Source organism: Sus scrofa, chromosome 15, assembly GCF_000003025.6.
Source record: "Sus scrofa isolate TJ Tabasco breed Duroc chromosome 15, Sscrofa11.1, whole genome shotgun sequence".
Lineage (NCBI taxonomy): Eukaryota > Metazoa > Chordata > Mammalia > Artiodactyla > Suidae > Sus > Sus scrofa.
The window spans coordinates 61,596,129-61,610,279 of record NC_010457.5 but is presented as its reverse complement, the minus strand read 5'-3'; the positions used below and the strand labels follow the sequence as shown (position 1 = coordinate 61,610,279).

At 33.8% G+C, this 14,151-nt stretch overlaps 1 protein-coding gene across 9 annotated transcripts in view; it reads right to left on the bottom strand.

Annotated features, from left to right (window-relative positions):
- GALNT13 (polypeptide N-acetylgalactosaminyltransferase 13) overlaps window positions 1-14,151 on the bottom strand; it is a 604,605-nt gene that overhangs the window by 434,950 nt on the left and 155,504 nt on the right. Inside the window, exon 1 of one of the 9 annotated variants that reach the window (XM_021076296.1) lies at window positions 3,804-7,301. The exons of the other annotated variants lie outside the window; for them this stretch is intronic. The gene's annotated coding sequence lies outside the window, so the exon portion shown is untranslated. Of the gene's footprint in view, window positions 1-3,803; window positions 7,302-14,151 lie in introns of those variants that run through there. 9 annotated transcript variants of the gene reach the window in all.

Sequence of the window (14,151 nt, the reverse complement as noted above, 5' to 3'; positions counted from 1 at the left end):
ATTTAACTGTTTAGGGATTGCTAAACTTCTTAAATCTGTAGATTTAGAAATGTCTCTGGTATTATTTTTTCTAATATTGCTTCTGTCTTTCTCTTCTCCTTCTGAGATTTTAATCATTTGTATTTTTCCCTTTGACTGCATAATGTATCTCTCCTACAATACATTTCTTTATCTTCAGTTGAGCTTCAGTTTATGTGTTTCCATTGGGCTGACAATGATTTCACTAATACTGTCTAGAATGCAGTTAATCCTCAGCCAATGAATTTTTAATTTCCAATACTTTATTTTTCAGTTCTAAAATGTCTGATTTTTAATACATATTTAAATGTTATTTGAGATCTCTGTATTTTCACTATTTTTTCCATCCATCATTCTAGTTCTTTTAACACATTTATAATAGTCATGCATGAGTCCATGTTTGGATCACCTGTGGTTCTGCTTCTATCGTCTGCCTTTTCTCATATTGGTCACATCTTCTTGCCTCTTAGTATGTGTAGTATTTTTCTCTTTTTAGTAACATATGTAAACACCATGAATAATTTTGAGAAAAAAATTCCTATGATAATTCCCCAAGTGGGTTGTATTTCTTCAGTTTCTTGGTTTGAGGAACTGAGTCGAGGCTGAGTTGGAACTTTACTTTTGCTTAGCCCATTCTTTATTTTCAATCATCTAAAGGATGAGATGTGTCCTATGGTATTTTCAGGCTCTTCCCTCTAGTGGTATTTTGTTTCCCAAAGCACTATAATAAGAAGAGAAGACCCAGGTATATGATCTTTTTTTATGTTGTTGGATTCAGTTGGCTAAAATTTTGTTGAGAAATTTTGGGTCTATATTCATCAAAGATATTCGCCTATAATTTTCCTTTTTGGTAGTATCTTTGTCTGGGTTTGCTATTAGGGTGATGGTGGCTTCATAGAATGTCTTTGGGAGTGTTCCTTCTTCTTCAACCTTGTGGAAAACTTTAAGAAGGATGGGTATAAATTCTTCTTTGTATGTTTGGTAGAATTCACCTGTGAAGCCATCTGGTCCTGGATTTTGTTTGTAGGGAGTGTTTTTAGGACATATTCAATTTCATTTCTAGTGAATGGTCTGTTCAATTGATCTATTTCTTCTTGATTCCATTTTGGTGGGCTGTATGTATCTAGAAAGTCATCCATTTCTTCTAGGTTGTCAAATTTGTTAGCATATAATTTTTCATAGTACTCTCTGTGGCTTTTTGAATTTCTGCAGTTTCCACTGAGATTTCTCCTTTGTCATTTCTTATTTTATTTATTTGAGTTTTTTCTCTCCTCTTCTTGAGGAGTTTGGCCAGAGGCTTATCAATTTTTTCACTCTTTCAAAGAACCAGATCTTGGCTTTATTGAATTTTTCTATTATTTTTTAATCTCTATTTTATTGATTTCCTCTCTGATCTTTATGATTTCCTTCCTTCTACAGATTTTTGGTTTTCTTTGTTCTCCTTTTTCTAATTCTTTTAGATGGTAGGTTAAGTTGTTGATTTGAGATTTTTCTGAGGAAGGCCTGTTTTGCTATGAAATTCCCACTAAGCACTGCTTTTGCAGCATCCCATAGATTTTCTGAATGATTGTGTGGGATTCATCCCAGGTTCAGAAGGATGGTTCAACATGTGCAAAATCAATGTCATACAACACATTAACAAAAGAAAAGTCAAAAACCACATGATCATTTCAATAGATGCAGAAAAAGCATTTGAAAAAGTCCAACCTCATTCATGATCAAAACTCTTACCAAAATGGTAACATACCTTATAATAATAAAGGATATTTATGACAAACACAGAGCAAATATAATACTCAGTGGAGAAAAGCTTAAAGCCTTCCCAATAAAATCTGGAAAAAGACAAGAATGCTCAATCTCACCACTTCTATTCAAAATAGTATTGGAAGTTCTAGCCACAGCAATCAGACAAATAAAAAGAAATAAAAGGTATACAAGTTGGAAGAGAAGAGGTAAAATTGTCACTGTATGCAGTGACATGATACTGCATATAGAAAACCCTAAGGACTCCACACAAAACTACTCAAACCAATCAACGAATTCAGCAAAGCAGCAGGACACAAGATTAACATCAGAAACTAGCTGCATTTCTGTATACTAACAATGCAATATTAGAAAAGAAATACAGGAGTTCCCATTGTGGCTCAGTAGAAACAAATCAAACTAGGAACCATGAGGTTGTGGGTTTGATCCCTGCCCTCGCTCAGTGGGTTAAGGATTCGGCATTGCTGTGAGCTGTGGTGTAGGTTGCAGACACGGCTCAGATCTGGCATTGCTGTGGCTGTGGTGTAGGCTGGCGGCTATAGCTCCGACTGGACCCCTAGCCTGGGAACCTCCATATGCTGTGGTTGTGGCCCAAGAAAAAGACAAAAAAAAAAAAAAAACCAACAAAAAGAAAGAGAAAAAAGAAAAGGAATACAAAAATATAACACCTTTGAAAATTTCATCCCCAAAAATTAAAAGCCTAGTAATAAACCTGACCAAGGAGATTAAAGACTTATATCCTGAGAACTTTAAAACATTAATCAAGGAAATTAATGAGAATTCAAAAAAATGGAAAGATATTCCATGCTCCTGATTGGAAGAAACAATATTGTGAAAATGGCCATACTACCAAAAGTAACCTGCAGATTTAATGCAATCCCTATCAAATTACCTATGATATTTTTCACAGAAATAGAACAAATAATCCAATAATTTATATGGAACCATGAAAGACCCAGAATTTCAAAAAAAAATCCTGAGGGGGAAAAAAAAAAAAAAAACGGGAGGCATAACTCTTCCAGACTTCAGGCAATATTACAAAGCTACAAGACAGTGTGGTACTGGTACCAAAACAAACATACAGACCAGTGGAACAGAATAGAGAACCCAGACATAAACCCAGACACCTATGGTAAATTTATCTTTGACAAAGGAGGCAAGAATATAAAATGGGAAAAAGACAAATATCCAGACAAAACTTTCATTGAAAAAGATACATGCTCCCATATGTTCATTGCAGCACTATTCACAATAGCCAAGACATGAAACAACCTAAATGTCCATCGACAGACGAATGGATTAAGAAGTTGTGATGTATATACACATAGGAATACTACTTAGCCATAAAAAGAACAAAATAATGCCATTTACAGTAACATGGATAGAACTAGAGACTCTCACATTAGTGAGGTAAGTCAGAAAGAGACAAATACCATATGATATCACATATCTAGAATCTAATATACAGCACAAATGAACATTTCCACAGAAAAGAAACTCATGGACTTAGAGAACAGGCTTGTGATTGGCAAGGGGGAGGAGGAGGGAGTGATGAACTGGGAGTCTGGGGTTAATAGATGCAAACTATTGCATTTGGAGTGGCTAAGCAATGAGATCCTACTGTATAGCACAGGGAACTATATTCAGTCACTTGTGATGGAACATGATGGAGGATAATGTGAGAAAAATTGTGTGTGTGTGTGTGTGTGTATATATATATATACACACATATATATATATAAAATGTGTGACTTTGTCACTTTGCTGTACAGTAGAAATTGACAGAATGCTGTAAATCAACTATAAAGGAAAAAATATATAAAAAATGAATTCAGACAAATTAGACTTGGAATCAGACTTTCAAGTTGCTCTGCTACAAAATTAAGCAATTTACTAAGTCACATTAATGTAACAAAAATAAACACTGGTCTGCTGAAAAAAAAAAAAAGAACAGAAAATCCATTCTGACTTTCCTAACTAAGAATCCCATCTCCTTTATGATCCCAGAACTCAGCACTCACCAAGAGGGAGGGGATGGGTGCTGCTTCCATTTGGTTCTCCTCTAGTGTTCAATCTGTGACATCAGAAAATAGGCAAAGTTCTGCTGATATTTCATTCCTCCAATAGAATCCTTCTATCTAATCAAATGCACCATGTCCAGGGCAGGTGAGAGAGTAGAGAGAGATAGAGAAGGAGAGACAGAGGAGGAGAAAGAGAGAGATTGAGGGAGAAAGAGTACAAAAACCAAAGACGGTACTTTTAGAATGCTTGAGAAAATCTCTTCTCTATCTGAAACTTTTAACTTAACTACTCTTTGCTTTCACAGCTTTCTGCTGTCTTTTAAAAATAGGAATCTATAACATATTTGTCATTTCCCCACCAACTTCTCTCAGTGGAACTAATGCCATGCTACCATCAGTTTCATTCTACCAAATTGTGGAAATTTGTCTGAAAGTTCATCCATTTTTTTCAAATTGAGAACATCTGCTTAACCTGGTGTTCAGTTTATTAGGTTATTAAAGTTAGATCTTACTGACTTCTAAATGCTCTGTTATAATGATCTTATTCAGAGGAGTGGATAATTATATTAAAATGTCTATCAAAGATAAATTGTCAATTCAGTCAAAACAGTAAATATGTTAGCTGTTTTAGAAAAAAAATCAGATAAATTAGAATACTTAACATTTTCTTAGAAACTTGCAAACATATGCTGGTTACTAAGCATTATTCTTAATGCCATTCATGATTAAATACATCACTACTAATTACCAGATTAGCTTTGTGTCACATATATTTTAATGTCATTATAATATCAAATTCTAAAAAGGAATGATTGATGCTACTAAACTGTCTTATGCTGATGAAAATCTTATATACGTCTATTTTATAGAATATCTATTCCTGCAAAAAATTCCCTTGCTTTTGAAAGCAGAATTCTCATTTTATAATCAGCATTTTTTAGAGTAAAACTTTATGTGATTAAATAAAATTACTACGTTTTTTGAAGTGTGATGCTGTTATGGGTGTTGTTTAAAATAGAGATAAAAGAAGATCACTGGATTTGGAGAACAGTAATGGCCAAATAACACTGAATCTTCCTCACACACCTTTCCAAATAAATAATAAAAATAACAAAAATGGTAAAATATTCCAAAATAAGCCATGACTTCAACATTACTAAGTAAGAGAGAAGATGACAATCTATAAAACACAGAAAAGAAAATTTCAGTGGAATTTCCATCAGTCACCTAATGTTAAGCCTGTGGGTGTAGAAAGTGAGAAAGAAAAGGCAAGAGAGACTCCAAGGAAAAAATGTGAAGGAAGCAGAAGACATAGATGAAACATAGACCAAATCATTCCCCAAAAAACAAACAGCAGAATTATATTCTAAGATAATAAACTCAGGTAAAATTTGGTTGATTACAACACTAACTATAGATAAAGGGCAGATAGTATACAGGATCAGCACAGGCAGCCTTGAAGATGCATTGCTTCCTGAAAGGAATGAAATATAAAGATAAGGAATAAGCATGAGGCGGTAAAGGAAAATAAGAAAGTAAGAGGGGAAAATTATGCTTCTTGCAGAAAAAGGGGTAGCAAAAACCAACTCTTTTCCCTCTCCAACATTAACAATAGCATAAAAAAAAAACCTAAAAAGAAAATAGCAAAAGTGATAGAAACCCTATTCTTGAATTAGGACTCCCATTTATAAAATGAGTAACATAAGAGAAAATAGATTTTATAAATATTAAATTACTGTTATTTTTTAAATTGTGATTAAAGTAATTCTACTGATGAAAACTCTCTGTTAAAGAAACAAACACAGAGCCAAAAGAAATAATAAAAACATTCAAAGTTGAATGTTTTTGTTATTACTTTAAATATCCTAAAACATGTATTTGGGGTCATGAAAAAACATCTTGAATTATAAATATAAAAACTAAGAGCAGAAATGGATAAATTGGAAGAAAAAAAGAATTGAATGAACTCATAAAAGATACAGAAAGACTGTGGTAACCAATATGGGAAAAGAATCTTAAAAAGAATGGATATGTGTATATGTATAACCGAATCACTTTGCTGTACTTATCGCAGTATTGTAAATCAACTATACTTCATAAAACTTTTAAAAAATGAAAAAAAATGAAATAGAAGGAAAAAGAATAACACATCAGAAATGAAGACTAGAGGAAAAGCTTCCTAAGGGAAAAAAGATTCAAATGAAAATTTAATAAAGGCCAGTGTATAAAAGAGGTAAAATCAGCAGGAGAATAAAAAGACATATTTTTAAAAAAGTTAAAAAGGCCAGAGAGAAAGCATTTGAATTGGAAGACAATCAACAATAGTCCCAGACATGTATAATTATAGTACATATAAAGAAAATCAAAAGAATGAAAGGAAATTAATATTTTATTATTTACAATGATAATCAAAAATTTCCCAAAATAAAGGAATACCCGACTCCACATAATGAAACAGCACACCATTTCATGTGACACCGAACAGAACACTCTGGCACACATCTAGCAAAGCTATTGAAATTTAAAGATAAAGTCCTCAGGACTTTCACAAAAAGAGATGCCAAATCAACAGAATTAGATTTTTAGTAGGTTTCTCAAAAACAAATACAAGCAAGTCATAAGTGGTATTTTCAAGAATGTTAAAGAATAAAATTGTGAGTCAAAGACATCATATTTAGTCAAAATACTTCTCAAGTATGAAGACTTTGGAAAAACATATTTAAATGTGCTAGGACTCAGGGAATATTGCACACATGTACACTTCCTGAGGAGTCTACTCAAGGATAAGCTTTATCCATCTAAGAGAGAACTGGAAAAAATCGCAAAGTTTAAAAAAAAAAAAATGGTGAGCATTCCATATGTTTACTTCTAGAATTAGGACTAAAGCAAATGTGGAATCACACAGAGAAAAATAATATTCATAAAATTACAATTTGTAACAAAGTATTGAAGAATCTAGCTCCCCATTAGAGTCCTTCACGTGATCTTTCAATCCCAATCTTAGGCAATCACAAAGGCTTTACCAAGCAGGTCTTGTGGGGGAAAACTACCCTCCCGCTTCAAACTTGGTGCACGTGAGTGAGCTGAAGTCTCTGAGGAGGTTGTTAGTCAAGGACTCAGGCCCTATTGGCTGTTCATGGTCTTAGAATAGGATAATATAACATAAAATGCATTAGAGTGAGAAAAATGTACAGAATATATGGTAAAGCAAAAGCAGTTAAGTGTTTACAAAGAATAAATCTAGTTAAAGGATATATAGATGTTCTTTCTAATACCACTATTTTTTAAATTTTTTGTAAGTTTAAAAATATTTTCTAACAAAAATTCAAAAATACTTGTAAACTAAGAAGATAAAATTATTTTCAAAAGATATTTACTGGGGAGCCTGAGGAACCATATTTGATACCTTCGTGGATCTATTTTTATTTATTTTTTTTGTCTTTTTTGTTGTTGTTGTTATTGTTGCTATTTCTTGGGCCGCTCCCGCGCATATGGAGGTTCCCAGGCTAGGGGTTGAATCGGAGCTGTAGCCACCGGCCTACGCCAGAGCCACAGCAACGCGGGATCCGAGCCGCGTCTGCAACCTACACCACAGCTCACGGCAACGCCGGATCGTTAACCCACTGAGCAAGGGCAGGGATCGAACCCGCAACCTCATGGTTCCTAGTCGGATTCGTTAACCACTGCGCCACGACGGGAACTCCACCTTCGTGGATCTAATATAAATCAATTTCTCCCTTACAAAATATAATTTCATGTTGGCTGTATTACTCTGTTCCTCCAAATCTGGTCTCTGGCTGGCTGCATTTTGCTATGTCCCTCTGGAGGCTGACCTTTAGGGACTGCATAAATTGGCTGCCTTTTTCTAAGGTATTCTCTCGTTTTTAGTCAACGAGAAATGCAAGTTGGATCACCATGTGTGAGACAAATTAGGTTGAGCTTGCTTTGTTCCAGGCTTTATTTCTCTACTGAAGTTTACTCTTTCTTTTGAATGGTCCTTTTGTACAGATGCAAGTATACTTAAACTACAACTTTACCTTCAGAGAGCTGCAAAACTATTCCTTTCTCTTGGTTAGAAGGTAGAGCATCAACTTTAGGCTTGTGAACCTACCGCCCAAGCTCTGCTATCCCTTGTTGGTTTCTTTCAACCCTGCCCACACTGTTGTTAACATTCCCTTAAGCAAGCTTTCCCCAGTCACTCTTTTTTTGAGTGTGTTTTATCTTTCTTGTAGAAATCTTGTCTGGTATAGAATGCTATTGGAAAACAAACAAAAAACCTACAAGAAGTGGAATATACTGAAAATATTTTGAACACTGTATATTACAAAAATATAACTATTAGCAAAAGCAGTGAAATAGTATGAAACATTACTCATTTTGAAATATCTACCTGGACTGTTTCACAGATAAAAAATGGATGGAACTAATTTAATGTGTTAAATAAGTATCACTTGTTTTCTCAAAAGATTTCTTTTTTTTTTTTAATCTTTTTAGGGCCACACCCACAGTATATGACAGTTCCCAGGCTAGGGGTTCAATCAGAGTTACAGCTGCTGGCCTATGCATACACCACCACAGCAATGCAAGATCAGAACCACGTCTGCAACCTACACTGCAGCTCACAGCAACACTGGATCCTTAACCCACTAGGTGAGGCCATGTCCTCATGGATACTAATCAGATTCATTTCCACTGCCTGCATCCTCATGGATACTAGTCAGATTTGTTTCCACTGAGGCAGGATGGGAACTCCTTCAAAAGATTTCTATAGAGTAGCTTAATATAATAATGCTTATATAGTTTGGCAGGTATTGAATATTTATATATGGATACCAGAAGCAAATATCTTACAAACGAAATGAGGCCCATGCTATTTCTGATCATTTACATTATAATTTATTATCATTTAAACCTCATTACTCTCCATGCAGCCATGGTTAAGACCCTATGGACCATGCAAGGGAAAGGAAGGTACAAAGTAGCTAAAAGCAATTTAAACACAAAACATGGCTATTTCCCTAATTTCTCTTTTATCTTCCCTCCATTTTTCTCAAAACATTCCCCATATTCTATAACCAAATCTACCTGAATTCTACCATTGAACATTAAAATCAGGTTAGGTAAAAGGGGAATTTTTTTTCATTCAGTTTATGTTAACTTCATCTTCTGGTTGCTCAGTCTCAGAATCCCGGAGACATCCTGGATTGCCTCTGTTTTATCCCTCAAATTTTATCCATCAGCAAAAATTACTGGCATTGGCATTGACTTTAAAATATAAAATCTTACTACTCATCACCTCCACCTTCCTCTGAACCACTTTTTCTCTCACCTAGGTTACAATAATAGCCTTCCAATTGGTATTATTGGTTCTATCTGGCATCTCTTAGGATCTCTTCTTAACACAGTGGCCAGAATAATTCCTTCGAAGTAAGACAAACTATACCACGCTTCTCCTCAAAACTCTACAATGGTTCCTTATTTCACTCAAAGTAACTATACTTGTTTGAAAGGTCCTATGTGACCTTTTTTCCACTGCTTCTCTAAACTCACTGCCTACTGATTTTCAACATGTTCCCTCCTCATCTAGCCAAGCTGGCCTCCTTGCTATTCCACAAATGCAGCTGGCATGATGTCACCTCTACACTAGCTGTTTTCCTTGCCTGGAAAGATCAACTCCCAAATAGTCACAAGACAAACCTGATGTATTTTCTTAAATGACATGTTTTCTAGAGGCCTACCCAGACCTCCTACTTAGTATTTGTCAGATGTCCCTCAACCCACTACTTCTTATCCTCTTCTCTTCTCTAATTTTTATTTGTTCCACTACAATCATTGTCTTATAACTTTCCACATCATTTATGTTTTGCATTTATTATTTACGGCCTCTTGTGACTCAAGTGCAATGACTGGCACCAAGCAAGTACCCAATAAATATTTGTTGAATGAATTGATGAATTAATACATTCAACAAATAGGTATTGAGGGTCTCCAAAATTACTGGGTACTCTAAAAGTACTTTTTTTTCTAATTAACATTTATATTCTGTAGGTTAAAGATAATGAATGTATAAATGACATTGAAATCACAATATAATACAATTTTATCAAAAAGAAAAGAATTTTTAGTTTCTGAGTAAATCCTACTCAAATATTTCTGTACATATATTTCAAAAACGAGTATGTAAATCTTTTATACTACCCCTTTTTGTCTCTGCTCTCTAATCCTATCTCAGCTCCAAAGCTGAATTATGAGTCCTACTTCTCTTGGCTCCATTATGGCACTCAATATATTCAATGGGAGTTATCTCTTAATGTGTCTATTCCACAATTGATTGTGAAATTTTCCAGAATGGTGTTTATTGTATTCATCTAAATTTCCCCAGCACTTAGTGAGTAGTGCATAAATATTTAATGAATAAAAAGAAGAAAAAGAAGAAGAAGAAAGCATACAGATCTCCCTGCACACTTTTTTTTGCAACCTGCAACATATAATTGTTTTAAAATTGAGAAAAATAAATTCTCTTCTCACTTTTTTTAATGTTTTCTAGAGTTGTAAGTAATCAGATAAATGAAACCCATATAAAAGCCCAGATAAAATAATGAAAATTCAACCTAAGACTAAAATGAATGAATTCATATTATTTCTCTGCTTTTCTAATGTTTTAATTTTACTACATGCAGGTAATTAACTATTTTTTAAATGTCACATAAATATGCTAATACTTTTGTTGTTTTGACACACTTTATCACCCTTAGCATACCATGAAAAATTTATTAGAATTTATTACAAATTCAGGGAATCTAGGTCATGGTGTTTTAAACAAAGATGTATTTAAGAGCTTAACTAAAATTTGAGCAGTTCTTACTATCAGGTGTGATTTTAAATTCCCAGTTGTTTAATGATGGCTCTTTCAACACTAACTTTAAGTACAGTTAAAAAAAAAAAAAAAAAAAGACTGAGAAGTAATTCAAGCACAATAATCAAGAACTCAAGGGTTTTCTAAGTGCTATAAATAGCACTCGATCTATGAATCTGAAGCTATTAGGACAGTTAAATCGATCAACTAATATAATGACTATATCCTAGGATAGGCTAATCAATATTTTGCCTTAGATTAAAAATGTAAGGAAGCTACTAAGATATTTCTATGATGAGTAAGATAAAGCTAACTGTCCAGTAATACTTAAATTATTATAAGCAAGTAAAATGTATTGTGAAATCAGGAATTTACATATATATGTATATATATATGTGTATATATATATATATATATATACACACACACACACACACACACACACAAACTGGACAGCATATTTGGAGAATGTCAAATCAAACAGTTTTATTGACTTGTGAGTTATATTGGCTTTTGGCTGATATGTTTTCCAATTACTTTTATCCAGAAAAATAACTCATTTTTTTTTTCTTTTCAACTTGGCAATATAAAAAGATGCACAGCTCTAAGAAATGTGGATAAAATCAGCTTAACACATTTTTCTTATCTAAGCTTTTATATTTATGGAGGATCAGTAATGCTGCCATGAAGAAAGGCCTATCACAAAATTCTAAGTAAAAGATAAAACTTCTTATTGGTTATTTAACAATAAAATTTTGATTTCAGTTAACCCCCTTTGCCTGAGGGAATAGCCAATTCTTGACCCAGTAGACAGATAATATTATGCATTAAAATTGGAGAATGACTGTTAGATCACACCCCATAATGCCTTTGTTCTGGTTAGATCAGACGCCTCTAAGAGCCTATCTGAAGTGCAATATTCCCAATGAGAATGAATTTAAACTGTGGAAATTTAACAATGGTATATTTAAGAATACAGACACTAACCTGTCTTTGTGTTGTCTCTATAGTTAGTTCCTTGTTTTTAAGTATAAACTTCCTTTCCTCTGCTCAGAATATTTTATTTCCATGGAACAGCATCTTTCCTCCTATCCATAGAGCTTTCTTCTCTAAGCGCCTAGGATACTTCCTTCCTACTGTCACTCCAATTCTTATGGCAGAAACTCAACGCAATCTTGTAATTATGTGGTTTATCTCTTTTTAATGATTACATATTTGTTTTGTCTCTGAAAGTGTACAGGTTGCAGAGGAAGGAATATGTATAAATTGCTGTGAATGCTGTGGCCAGATAAAAAACACTTGATGATTAAAGGATTGATCACACTCCCATAAAAAAAGGTATTATATTTAATTTCAGTTTGTATAAAATTGTAATTCCATGATCAATATTGGTTCAATCAAAAGGAAAATAATAAGAGCTATGGGCTAAAAATTGTAGCACAAGAGGAAGGACTCTTGCTGTGGATAAAATGATCAAATACAGCATCCTGCCTTCTCATCAAGAGAACTGCTACTTCAGAGTGACAGCAGTATTTACATAAGTAGCAAAATAAAATATTACATGGAAAAGTTCCTATTTATTAGGGAAATCATATGAGTGAAGAAATAACTATGTGGTATTTAGTGAACCAGGGAGTCTAGATCCTTGATCAAACTTTCGCTTAATTTTGCCTAAGGAGAGTGATTTGTCATACATATGCAAAATGTTACAATAAGAATTCTTTTACTTTTAACAAGATTTGTCCCTCATCACATTTTATCAATATAATTAGACACTGAACACTTCATACAGCACACTGAAATTATACAGAACACTGAAAGACCATTTTTAAGGTGTGCTCATAATTTCTAATTCCTTCTAGTTTTCACTTCATAAAGCTTCTTGTAAGGAAACTTTTAACAATTTTGTTGCCAACACAATCAGTTGATTATTTTTTCCACTACATAGAAGTTGTTCTGTTGTCTACTAGCATACATTTCTCAAGGCTGTTCTAAGTGAAAGAAAGCAACACTTGTACTCTTGTCAAAAAGGGACAGATGCAGAAAAGGGGAGGTTATTTTTGTGAATATTTGTACACAAATATAATTTCTGAGGAATTATACGTATGCTTACATACATGATTTTTACCTTATTTTTTGAAAAAATGAATATTTGACCTTTTCCTATTTAGCATGGGTTTCTTAAGTAAAATGCAAAATATTTCATGAATAAATTCCTTAAATAATAAAATAAGTAACCAATTGGCATAACTTTTATATTGGAGTTTATGTTTCCTTTATCACTCCTCCAGCTTTGTTCTTCATTTGGATTGTAGCAGGAGATAGAGAATGTCACTTCAGATTATGGAGATAAAAGTATATTATTTGAAATTCATAGCACACTTGTTCAGAAAGCATTCTGAGAAAAATAAGGAAAAAGTAACATAGAAAACACTTGTGAAGGAGAGGGAACACAAAAGAAAATCAAGAAAAAGCTCCCAAATAGCCAAAACACTTTTGAGAAAGAACAAAGCTGGGTATATCATGTTCCCTGATTTCAAGCTATACTGGGAAGCTACTGCAATCAAAACAATGTGGTACTGGCACAAAAACAGAGAGGCAAATCAATGGAACAGAACCAAAAGCTCAGAAATAAACACATACATGTATGAACAATAAGTTTATAACAAAGAAACAAAGATATACAATGGAGAAAGGATAGTATCTTCAATAAGTGGTTCTGGGAAAACGGAACAGCCACATACAAAACAATGAAACTAGACCACTATCTTATATCATACACAAAAATTAACTTGAAATGGATTAAAGTCTTTTTTTTTTTCTTTGCCTTTTCTATGGCCATTTCCATGGCATATGGAGGGTCCTAGGCTAGGGGCTAATCGGAGCTGTAGCCACTGGCCTACACCAGAGCCACAGCAATGCAGGATCCAAGCTGAGTCTGCAACCTACACCACAGCTCATGGCAACGCAGGATCCTTAACCCACTGAGCAAGGCCAGGGATTGAACCCACAACCTCATGGTTCCTAGTCAGATTCGTTAACCACTGAGCCACGAGGGAACTTGTAAAGTCTTGAATGTAAAACCTGAAACCATAAACCTCCCAGAAGAAAATACAGTCAGTAAATTTTTTGACATTAGATTTATAATGATTTTGTAGATTTGACTCTAAAGGCAAGGGGAAAAAAAGCAAAAATAAACAAATGGGATTACATCAAACAAAAAGGCTTCTTCACAGAGAAGGAAACCATTATCAAAACAATAAAGATAAGCTACTGAGTGGGAGAAGATATTTTCAAATCATATCAGATAAGGGGTTAATAACCAAAATACACAAGGAACTCAAACAATTCAACAACAAACCACCAATTTAAAAATGGTCAGAGGATGTGAAAACACTAATTCAAAAGGAAACATGCATCTCTCTGTTCAATATTCACTGCAGCATTATTTACAATAGCCAAGATATGGAAGCAACCTAAGTGCCCATGGAC